The sequence below is a fragment of the Vigna angularis genome, chromosome 2, assembly GCF_016808095.1.
Source record: "Vigna angularis cultivar LongXiaoDou No.4 chromosome 2, ASM1680809v1, whole genome shotgun sequence".
NCBI classification, from domain to species: Eukaryota; Viridiplantae; Streptophyta; class Magnoliopsida; order Fabales; family Fabaceae; genus Vigna; species Vigna angularis.
In genome coordinates, this window is record NC_068971.1 from 3,524,207 (window position 1) to 3,535,479 (window position 11,273).

The following is an 11,273-nucleotide window of genomic DNA, read 5'->3' on the forward strand; positions in this document are numbered from 1 at the left end:
ATATATTCAAGAAGCTGGAAATAAAAATTCCCTTCTCTGAAGCTCTTCAACAGATTCCAGCATATTCTCGCTTCATGAAGGATTTACTCACGAAGAAGAAAAAGTATATTGAAGCAGAGACCATTGAAGTACAAGGCAACTGTAGTGCTATCATCCAAAAGCTTCTCCCACCAAAATTCAAAGATCCGGGCAGTTTTACTATCCCTTGCACTATAGGGAATCTAGCTATTGGGAAAGCTCTGATTGATCTGGGAGCAAGCATCAATCTAATGCCCCTATCTATGTTCAAAAAGATTGGAGAGTTAGATCTGAAACCTACAAGGATGACTTTACAATTAGCAGACAGATCTATTAAATACCCTCATGGGGTGGTGGAAGATGTGCTTGTTAAAGTTGACAAATTTGTCTTTCCAGTGGACTTTGTAATAATGGAGATGGAGGAGGATATTGAGGTTCCTCTCATTCTGGGTAGACCATTCATGAAGACTGCAAGAGTTCTAATTGATGTAGACAATGGCAAACTCAAGGTGAGAGTACAGGATGAAGAAGTGAATTTCAACGTTTTTGAAGCTATGTCTCACCCCAATGATGATGAAGCATGTTTTCAAGTTGATGTTCTGGATGAGGTATGTTCAAATAATGAGAAAATAGCGTATGTTTCATCCTCTCTGGAGAAGACACTTATTGATGCTTGTGAAGTTCTTAATGAAGAAGAAGAAAAATTGATTGATGAATGCCTGACTAACTTGGATGCTCTGAAGGAAGTTCCCCCTCATGAAGCAATGATTGAAGATATAAATTCCAAGGAAAAAGTCAAAGATGGAAAACTTGAGTTGAAAATGTTACCCCCTCATTTGAAGTATGTGTTTCTAGAAGAAGTGGGTAGCAAACCGGTCATCATCAACAATTCTTTATCTCCTGCAGAAGAGGAGAAATTAATTGAAGTTCTCAAAGCCAATAAGGGAGCCATCGGGTGGTCAATATCTGATCTAAAAGGAATAAGTCCTTCTTACTGCATGCACAAGATATTCATGGAGGATGATTTCAAACCAGTAGCTCAACCGTAGAGGAGATTGAACCCTGTAATGAAAGAAGAAGTAAGAAAAGAGGTTCTGAAATTGCTAGAAGCTGGAATCATATATCCTATTTCTGATAGCACATGGGTGAGTCCAGTACATGTAGTGCCAAAGAAAAGTGGTATGACCGTATGTGTAATGATAAAAATGAGCTCATACCCACGAGAACAGTAACTGGGTGGAGGATGTGCATTGACTATAGAAAGCTGAACAAGGCTACAAGGAAGGATCATTTTCCCCTTCCTTTCATGGATCAGATGTTAGAAAGGTTAGCTGGTCAAGCTTTCTACTGCTTCTTGGATGGTTATTCTGGTTATAACCAAATTGTGGTAGATCCTAAAGACCAAGAAAAGACTGCTTTTACTTGTCCTTTTGGTGTTTTCGCTTATAGGAAGATGCCTTTTGGATTATGCAATGCACCGGCAACGTTTCAGAGATGTATGCAAGCCATTTTTGCTGACCTAGTGGAAAAATGCATTGAAGTATTTATGGATGACTTTTCAGTGTTTGGTAGCTCATTTGACTTGTGCTTATCAAACCTGGAGATTGTGCTTAAAAGATGCATTCAAACAAACCTTATTCTCAATTGGGAAAAATGCCATTTCATGGTTACTGAAGGTATTGTTCTAGGTCATAAGATTTCTTCTAGAGGAATTGAAGTTGATAAAGCTAAAGTGGAAGTTATTGAAAAACTGCCACCACCAACAAATGTGAAAGGAATCAGAAGCTTTCTTGGTCATGCCGGTTTCTATAGAAGATTCATCAAAGATTTCTCCAAGATTGCCAAGCCACTCTGCAGCCTCTTAGTAAAAGACACTCCTTTTGTGTTGGATAAAGAGTGTCTAACTGCATTTAAGGTTCTCAAGGACAAGTTAATTTCTGCACCGGTGATAATTGGTCCAAATTGGGAACAAGAATTTGAGTTGATGTGTGACGCCAGTGATTATGCCATAGGTGTTGTCCTAGGCCAAAGAAGAGGAAAGGTGTTTCACAGCATTTACTATGCTAGCAAGGTGTTGAATGGAGCTCAATTGAACTATGCCACAACTGAGAAAGAATTCTTGGCAATAGTGTATGCTTTAGAGAAGTTCAGACCTTATCTCATCGGATCAAAGGTGATTATTTACACTGATCATGCTGCTATCAAGTATTTGCTTACCAAGCCTGATTCCAAACCAAGGTTGATAAGATGGGTTCTTATGTTGTAAGAATTTGATTTGGAGATCAGGGATAAGAAAGGAAGCGAAAATGTCATTGCTGATCATCTCTCAAGACTTGTCAATGATGAAGTTACAACTAAAGAAAGAGAAATCCGTGAAGAGTTTTATGATGAGAACTTGATGATGGTCCAACAAAGGCCCTGGTTTGCTGACATAGCTAATTTCAAAGCTGCGGGAATCCTTCCAGATGATCTTTCATGGCAACAAAAGAAGAAATTCTTAAATGATGCTAAGCAGTTTGTTTGGGATGACCCCTATTTATTCAAACTAGGAGCTGACAATCTCTTGAGGCGGTGTGTTACTGAAGAAGAATCAGCAGGAATCTTGTGGCATTGTCATAACTCACCCTATGGAGGACAGTTCAATGGTGAAAGAACAGCTGCCAAAGTCCTCCAATCTGGATTTTACTGGCCTACTATATTCAAGGATGCTTATGCCCACGCCAAGCGTTGTGATAAATGTCAAAGAGTGGGCACTATCTCAAGAAGGCATGAAATGCCACTACAAAGCATCCTGGAAGTTGAGGTTTTTGATTGCTGGGGTATTGATTTTGTCGGTCCCCTACCTTCATCTTATACTAATGAGTATATTCTGGTTGCAGTAGACTATGTCAGCAAATGGGTGGAAGCAGTAGCATGTCAGAAGAATGATGCAACCACTGTGATTAAATTCTTGAGGAAAAATATATTCTCAAGATTTGGGGTGCCAAGAATTCTTATTAGCGATGGAGGATCACATTTCTGCAACTATCAGCTTGAAAAGATACTAAAACACTATGAGGTGAAACATAAAGTTGCTTCCCCATATCATCCTCGAACCAATGGGCAAGCGGAAGTATCAAATAGAGAAATCAAGAGGATTCTTGAGAAAACTGTTTCTTCTTCAAGGAAGGATTGGTCATTAAAGCTGGATGATGCTTTGTGGGCTTACAGGACTGCAATGAAAACACCTGTTGGGATGACTCCCTTTCAACTAGTCTATGGCAAATCTTGTCATTTACCGGTGGAGATGGAACATAAAGCTTATTGGGCCCTGAAGTTCTTGAACTTTGATTCTACCTTGTCTGCAGAAAAGAGGAAGCTGCAATTACAGGAGTTGGAAGAAATGAGATTGACAGCTTATGATAACTCCAAGAATTACAAAGAGAAGGTCAAGTTGTATCATGACAAAAAGCTCTTAAAGAGAGAATTTCAACCTGGCCAACAAGTTCTCCTTTTCAATTCTAGATTCAAGATCTTTCAAGGAAAGTTGAAGTCAAAGTGGTCTGGACCCTTCACCATCAAGGAGGTAAAACCTCATGGAGCAATCGAATTGGTTGACCCTACTTCAGATGATCCAGCAAGAAGTTGGGTGGTTAATAGGCAGAGATTGAAACATTACCTGGGTGGTGAGATCCAACGTCTCACCACAATCATCCACCTCTCTGACCCTTGAGCTAAATGGTGTCAAGCTAATGACGTTAAACAAGCGCTTACTGGGAGGCAACCCAGCTTTCTAACCCTCTCTCTTGTGTGATTTTATTGTTTGAGTGTGTTTTGATTGTTTGAATTTGATTTTGTATGTTTTGGTTTAATTTGGTTATTTTGGAGCATGTTAGTTTGAATTATAGTTTATGTTTGTTAATAGTCCACTAGTGTAAAGTTGAGTTTTATTGTAATTTGAGAGGTTTGAGAATTGGTCAATCTGTTTTAATGTGTTTTTAATTTTGATTGAGTTTGTTTTAAGTTTATTTGTTGAGTTTTGGTTTGTTCAAAGTGCAAAAATTGAAACCTTGAGTTATAGACTTAAAAAGCTTTGGATGTGTGCACCTGATTTAGCATTCTTGCCCTCAATTTCACCCCTTAGGGATTTGATCAAGTTTGTATAGTGAAACCACATTAATCTGGACTGAATTGAGTGCCAAGAAGTATCAAATTTCAAAAATCATAGGTCCAGTTGTCAAATTCTTTAGAACTAGCTGCTGATATGGCGCTCCAGCGCCCATTCCTCAGGGGCGCTCCAGCGCCGTCTTCGCTGCACTGCTTTTCCTGGCCAAATACCCATCGCGCGCTCCAGCGCCTATAGCCGAAGGGCGCTCCAGCGCCGTTTCTGCAGAAAACGCTGCAGTTAATTTTGGGCCTGGATGCACAGTGTATGGTCCAACTCATTTTTCTTAACCCTAATAACACTTGTCTCACTTCAGCTCTCTCCCTTCCCCGCTCTGTCTCGTGCCCAAGCCGCTTCCAAACCACTCCTAAGACCCCAATCCACTCATGCCACCATTGCTCATCCTCAATCTCACTCCCTCTTAGCAAATCCACTCACTCAACCTTCTCTTCCACTCAACCTCAATACTCCTTCCAACTCATCTTCTCCAACTCAAGTAGGGTTTTGAACTTCTCCCTTTTGATTTTTGCACTTTGTTTTCTGAATTAATCTTTGATTGTGATAATTGTTCAATTTTGAAGCATGTTTTTCTGTTTTTCCCCAATTGGTTGAATCTCCTTGCATCAATCTCGGTTTCACCATTGTCCACATGCTTTTCACTTAGATTTTGTTGATTACACTTGTGCTTGTGATTTGCTGCTGTGATGTAGAGATAATAGGACTCATTGGGTTGTTATGAACCAAGTACATTGTTGAAATAAGCTAGAACTCATCTGACCGAGAAGTGGAAGCCACAACACTTGCAGACTTCTCTGCCGAAGCGCGCTCCAGCGCCCATTGACGAGGGGCGCTCCAGCGTGCGACGCCCCCACTGCAGCATTGGCTGCACTCTATAGCTGCTGTCCAATTCCAATTCTGAGTGTTCCAGCATGCTTTTTAATGTTTCTAATGTTTTATCCATTGTGTTTTATGCCCTGGAATCTGTTATTTGAGCCTTTCCCTAAATGTATTTGGTAAATGTGTGTTTTCAACATTGATTAATCTCACTTGCAAACTTTCGCTTCAATCTTTTTATGCAGAAATGGCTTCATCTTCAGGTTCAAAAAGGATAAAAACCACTGCTGCTAACACTGAAAGGGGTCAAAGGAAGAAGGAAAAGGTTTACTCAGACCTTTTTCTAACTAAAGACCATCAGAAACACTACTCCTCAGTGCAGAAACGTAAATTGTTGATGGAGAGGAAGGTTGTGGTTATGCCCAATGACATACCAAGGTTCACTAATACCATAAGAAGGAGAAATTGGAGCGCCATGACTACTTATCCAGCCCCTGCCAATGTTGAAGTGGTCAAGGAATTCTATACTAATGCCAAGATCTTCTCCAGTAATGCTGATCCTTTTGCCAGCTATGTTCGAGGTCGGTATGTTCCCTTTAATGCAGACACAATTAATGACTTCCTCAATACGAATTGGCAAGAGACAGATGAGCCAACTGATTATGAGACATTACTGGGAGATGAGATAGACTATGAAGCCATTGAGAGGACTTTGTGCATCCCTGGGGGAATTTTTCAGAGAAACAGGCAGGAACAACCCCTACACATCAGGAGGTCACTTCTTACTCCTCTCAGTAAATTCTGGATGGCGCTCATGCTGGCCAACATCTCTCCTTCATCACATGTGTCCGATATCACCACCCATCGCGCCATTATACTCTATTGCATCCTCACAAGGAAGTCAATCAATTTGGGCAAACTCATTGCCAATGAAATCACTACTTGTGCCCATGCACCTCAGGCTAAAGCTCCTTTAGGCCACCCTTCATTGATCACTCACCTTTGTGAGCAGGCAGGAGTGGATATATCTACTCCACCATTTGAGATGCGTCGAAAACCCATTGACATGGCGTACTACACTCAATTCTGCCTTGATGAGGAAGATGTTCCCATTCAACCACCACAATCTCCCAGGATCCATCATCGGCCACAGACTTCTACACCTTCATCTGACCCATATCAGATGACTGCCATGCAGTTTGCTTTACTTGATGCAAAACTAGAGGCCGTTAACAGAATTGGGTTGGCTCAAGCAGAGATGATGAGACAACTGTATCATGCCTCTTCCACTTCTAGTTTTATGACAAATGAAGAATATGTTACACGAGTAGCATGGCCTGGGGACCAGTCCCAAACTACTGGGAGAGGTGGAGCTGCCACTGCAGATACTGATGATGAAGATGATGACGATGATGCTGATCAGGATGATGATGCTGATGATGAAGACACAGATATGAGTGATTAGGCATCACAGTTTGAAGTTTTATTTTGCTTTCTTACTTTATGTTTTATTTATTTGTTTGAACTTTAGTTTAAGCTTTGGAAATGACTTTGAATTCTCGTTTTAGTGTGTTTGAAGTATGCTGACTTGTCTGACTTGATAGACTTATGCTGATTCATAATGCTTATGGTTTGATTTGAAATGATGCTTGAGATGGGTCAATTTAGTTCAAATTGTATTGCTTCCTTCATGAAAAAGTCTGAGAATGTTGTATGCTTAACTAAGATCATTATTCATGGTTGTTGCTTGATGTTATTGTGGAACCTCGAGTTGACCTTGTGAGATGTTGTGCCTTAGAATTTTCTTGTGAATGCTATCATATTTGATCACAATTGACTTTGCCTGAGTTTCTCTGATTTGAACCATTTGCTTGTTAGTTGCACATGATCAAGGCCATCTTGCTCTCCTACTTCTTCCACATATTGCCAAAAGAAACCAATTCAAAACCTTTCGACCTTGATTGATAAATGACTCTTTTTGAACCTTAAAGCCCAAATGAAATTTCCCTATTTTCCTTACCTTGAGCTAAATAGAGAAATCATCTGTACTGCAGGAGAATGATTTAAGTTTGGGGGAGTTGTTATGAAAGGATGAATTGAGAAAAATTTGAAAGATACAAAAGTAACAAAAAGGAAGAAAGAAAAAGAGAGAAGGAAAAGTACTGAATGAAAAACAGTTGGGTGTAAGTTCGACATTGGTGGTAATCTAAGTGAAGCAAAAGAGAACTTTTATTCATGATTGTAATTGTTTGATCTCTTAGCTCAAGGAGCTTTGTTATCCAGAAAAACCATGTTCCTTCTTAGCCCAGCCACAATACAAACCAATGAAAGTCCTTGTGATGTTGACTTACTTGTGAATATGTTTAATTTGGTTGAAACAAATGGCAAAGTTGATTTGTGTGACAGTTTGATAATAGAGTGATAGACACACATCCTTATACACCAGTGCATTAGAGTGAAACACTATCTTAAGTGAGGATTGGTTCTACATAATTCAGTAAAGCATCCTGCCATGACTGTTGATCTCTTATAAACTATGGCATTTGATTGATTGATTGTGTTGTGAGCATCATAGTGGAAAACTAACATGATACACATTTCTAGTTGTTTCAAGTTAAGCAATGTATTATGAATCCAGTTGTAATCTTTGAAAAATATGTTTTGTTTGACAGTCAGATACCTTTTGCTTGAGGACAAGCAAGGTTCTAAGTTTGGGGGAGTTGATAGTGGCATATTTTACTATGAATTCAGTATTGAATTAGAGGAAATATCAACTCTTTCTCATCCTTTTTACCTTGTAAATCCTAGTTTTCATTTAATTTAAGAAGTGGTTTCATCCTAAGCTTTAATTAGATGAATTGATCATTAACCCCTTTATTTATACAAGTTAATTAGTTGGAAGAAGTCTCTGCATCAAATGAAGAGTGTTGCAACCAGAGAAAACAAGAAAACAGCAAAAACAGCAAAAATATGAAGAACCAGAATTCTGTCAGAGTTAGCTGGAGCGCCCTTTTTCCATGGGCACTGGAGTGGGCTCTGCACCAGGACTGGATCTAGCTGGAGCGCCCCCTACAAAAGGGCGCTGGAGCGCCCTTTTTCCTGTTTTCGCGCGCTGGAGCGCGGTCTCAAGCGCGCCTGCTGCTGATTTGGCAGATTGGGTTTATTTAACCCTAAATTAGAAGGGCTTTGATATCTTTGGCATCCCAGACACAAATTCTCTCAATTGGAGCATCCAGAGGCGAGCTAGGAGCTGTGGGAACAACCCTTCTTCATCCTTGGGTCCTCCTCCTTCTTCCATTTCCACCATTGTTGTAAGCTCAAGCTCTCCATTCATGGAGAGCTAGTTTCATTCTTGTTGGGGATTGATGTAACCACGGATCTCTTATGTAAATTACAGTGTTTTGAATGATTATATGCCTCTTTGATTACTTGTTAGTGTTTAATTCCTTTGCTTAAAGCTTGTATGATTGATTCAACCATATCTTGATTTTAGGGTTTGCTTGATATTGGGAAATATTGGGTGAATCTAGAACTGGATTAATCACCTAAAGGAAATAGTATCTAGGGATAGAACTAGGACCTTTGGTTGTCTTGAATCTCAATACTTAAAGCGGATGAACTTGTTAGATGTTCCAAGGGATTGGAGTTTAAGAAGTAAGTCTAGGCTCTTCTACCAAGGGATTGGGTTTGAGTAAATTAGTAGATTGACATTAGCATATTAATCAAGAGGAAGTGTTTTTCTATGCATAAGAGTGAAGTAGGTGAAATCATATCCCCAACAATATCATTCATATCATTTCTAATCCTTCCATTTCCAAGTGTTTGCATTATCAAAGATCACTTTTACAATTTATGTTTTATCTTTAACTCAATTGCATGAAAACCACAAAAACATGGAATCATTCTTTAGTCTAAATTAGTTAGATATTATACGATTGTCTAGGACACGAGTCTCTTGGGAAACGATATCCGGTCTTACCGGTTTTATTACTTGAACGATTTGGTACACTTGCCAAAGTCTCAACACAAGGCCATAATATTGATATCGTCGGGCCGTCTCCACGAACTCTTCAACTCCGATGACAAAAGATTCCTTCAAACCTCTCCTTCCACTATAACAACGGTCGTACATCCATCCACGATGGTTGGGAAAATGGGCCATGTTCTGTGACAAGCCAAACAAATAAAAACTTAGCCAAAACAACAACAGTCCATGTGACATAAGTAATAAACCTATTACTACTCAAGTCAAACATGGAAGGCAATTTCAACACTATTGTCATAGGCATTCAATAAGGGCATCCAAAGAGAAGTCCTCCGTATTGAAATGCCTTTGACATCCTAAGTGGTTGTAAATAAATTTTGGGGGAGTCAATATTTTGACATTACTAAAGTTCTCTTTTATAGAGTACTTTCATATATTTTGTCAATTGTAAGTGGTTAAGGTATTGTTATCCTTCTCATTCTACTGAGAATGTTTTTAACACCATAGGACTTTAAATGACTAATTAACTTAATCAATTCTCCACTCAAGGTTTCATTTTGGCATTTAGTTTCAGTTGATGCCTTGGGGAAATTTACGTCCATCTGCTTTTTCCACTCCAAAGCTCACGGCCAAGGGGTCTATTCACCACTTACAACATAATATTTGGAAGAAAGAAATGCATTCATGGACCCAAGTCATTCCAGCTGGAAGAAGTAGTGCACACAAGGTTTGAAGTAAACAAGTGATAGTTCAGGATTTACCCCTTTCATCAGAGAAGTCACGGCAACAAAGATAAAAAAAAACACACACGACCCTTGGACAACTAAGCATTCAGCAAAACATATGTTGGGATAAAAAGCAGGAGCAGCCACTGAAGGGAATATTATCTTCACTGAAAAGCTTGGCAGAAGACATGGAGAGGGGGGGCCATGATTGAACGGAAGAGATGGACAATAGCTGGCTGTTTTTCCCATTAAAAATGAAGAGACGCACAAGAGGAAGACTGGCTACTGGGAGTCTGGACACTACTCTTAGTACACACATTCACGGACACACTCTTTGGGGGAACGTTTTGGAAAGTTACTGGGAAGCTTTTGTGGCTGGGAGGTTTTGGACGTTACACAGATGCTGGATGCTGCTCTTGGATGGAGTTCTCTGCAGAAAAACAATTTGGTTGGAGGGCAATGAGCAGGGGGATGTGTTTAGTTGCCACAGAGAAGAAGCTTTTGGTTGAATTCTATTGAGTACAGCTTCCAGAGGTTTTCCTTGTAATCATTTTCTCATTCTAAACATTGGAAAGTATTCACTGAGTAGTTTTATTCTCTTTGGAGTTAACGTGTTTTTGTAGTATCACTTCCACTATGAATTGCATTTAAATACTTAAATACTTTCTGAATGTTTATTTTATTCCATGCACCAATTGTCTACATGGGCTGTCTTCAATGTTTGTTGTGATGGAAAGAGTAATATATTTATTTAATTGCTTTTGGGGAGGGATAAGTTTGGTTGTTCGGTTTTGCTAAAATGATGAAGTGTTGAACGGTGGCAAAGTGAGTGGTTATTGAGAGCAAATCATTCATTAAAACTCTGAAAAGCATTGCCATGAAGCCTAGCTCATACGGTTATGAATAAAAAAATTGAAAGTGGAAACTAAATTGAAGTATGTGTCACAGTTTTGGAAAAGAAAAGGAAGTGGGTTTTGGCTTTGAATATTGCTTGAATATTGCATGGTTCCTATTAGTTCACGGTTTTTGGGGAGAGAAAGAAGTGTATTTTAATCATTTGTGAAGCTCATGGTGCAGCATGTTTGTTTATTCTATTTCTTTCTTTGGATGTAAAGCTTGTTGATTAGATGGGAGTAGGTAGTGGAAGTGGTGATTCATGGCTGGAAGAAAACAGAATTGTCTTTCTTGTTTGAGATTGAAGAAGTAATTAGATGTGGTGGGTGTACGGTGATAATTTGGAGAGAAGAAGTCTTATTCATATGCTTGGAGAATGAAGCACATGCATAGGTGCTGGTTGGGTGCTCGGGAATTGCTTTAGAGTAGAAGGGAAAATTCTTTTGGATGAGAATAAGAAGATGTACACGGAAGTGGAGCTCTTTTTTTACTGCACCGAAGAACCATACATCTAATTTGGAATTACTAGTTGCTCCAATGTCCATTACTTCATAGTTTTTTTAATGGAACTTATTCCAATTGAATTCTTGCTGGAAGACCAAAGCCGTGAGATACCATGTGAAGAAGCAATCAACTTTGGCATTAGAATAGAATATTGAAATTGGTTTTATGC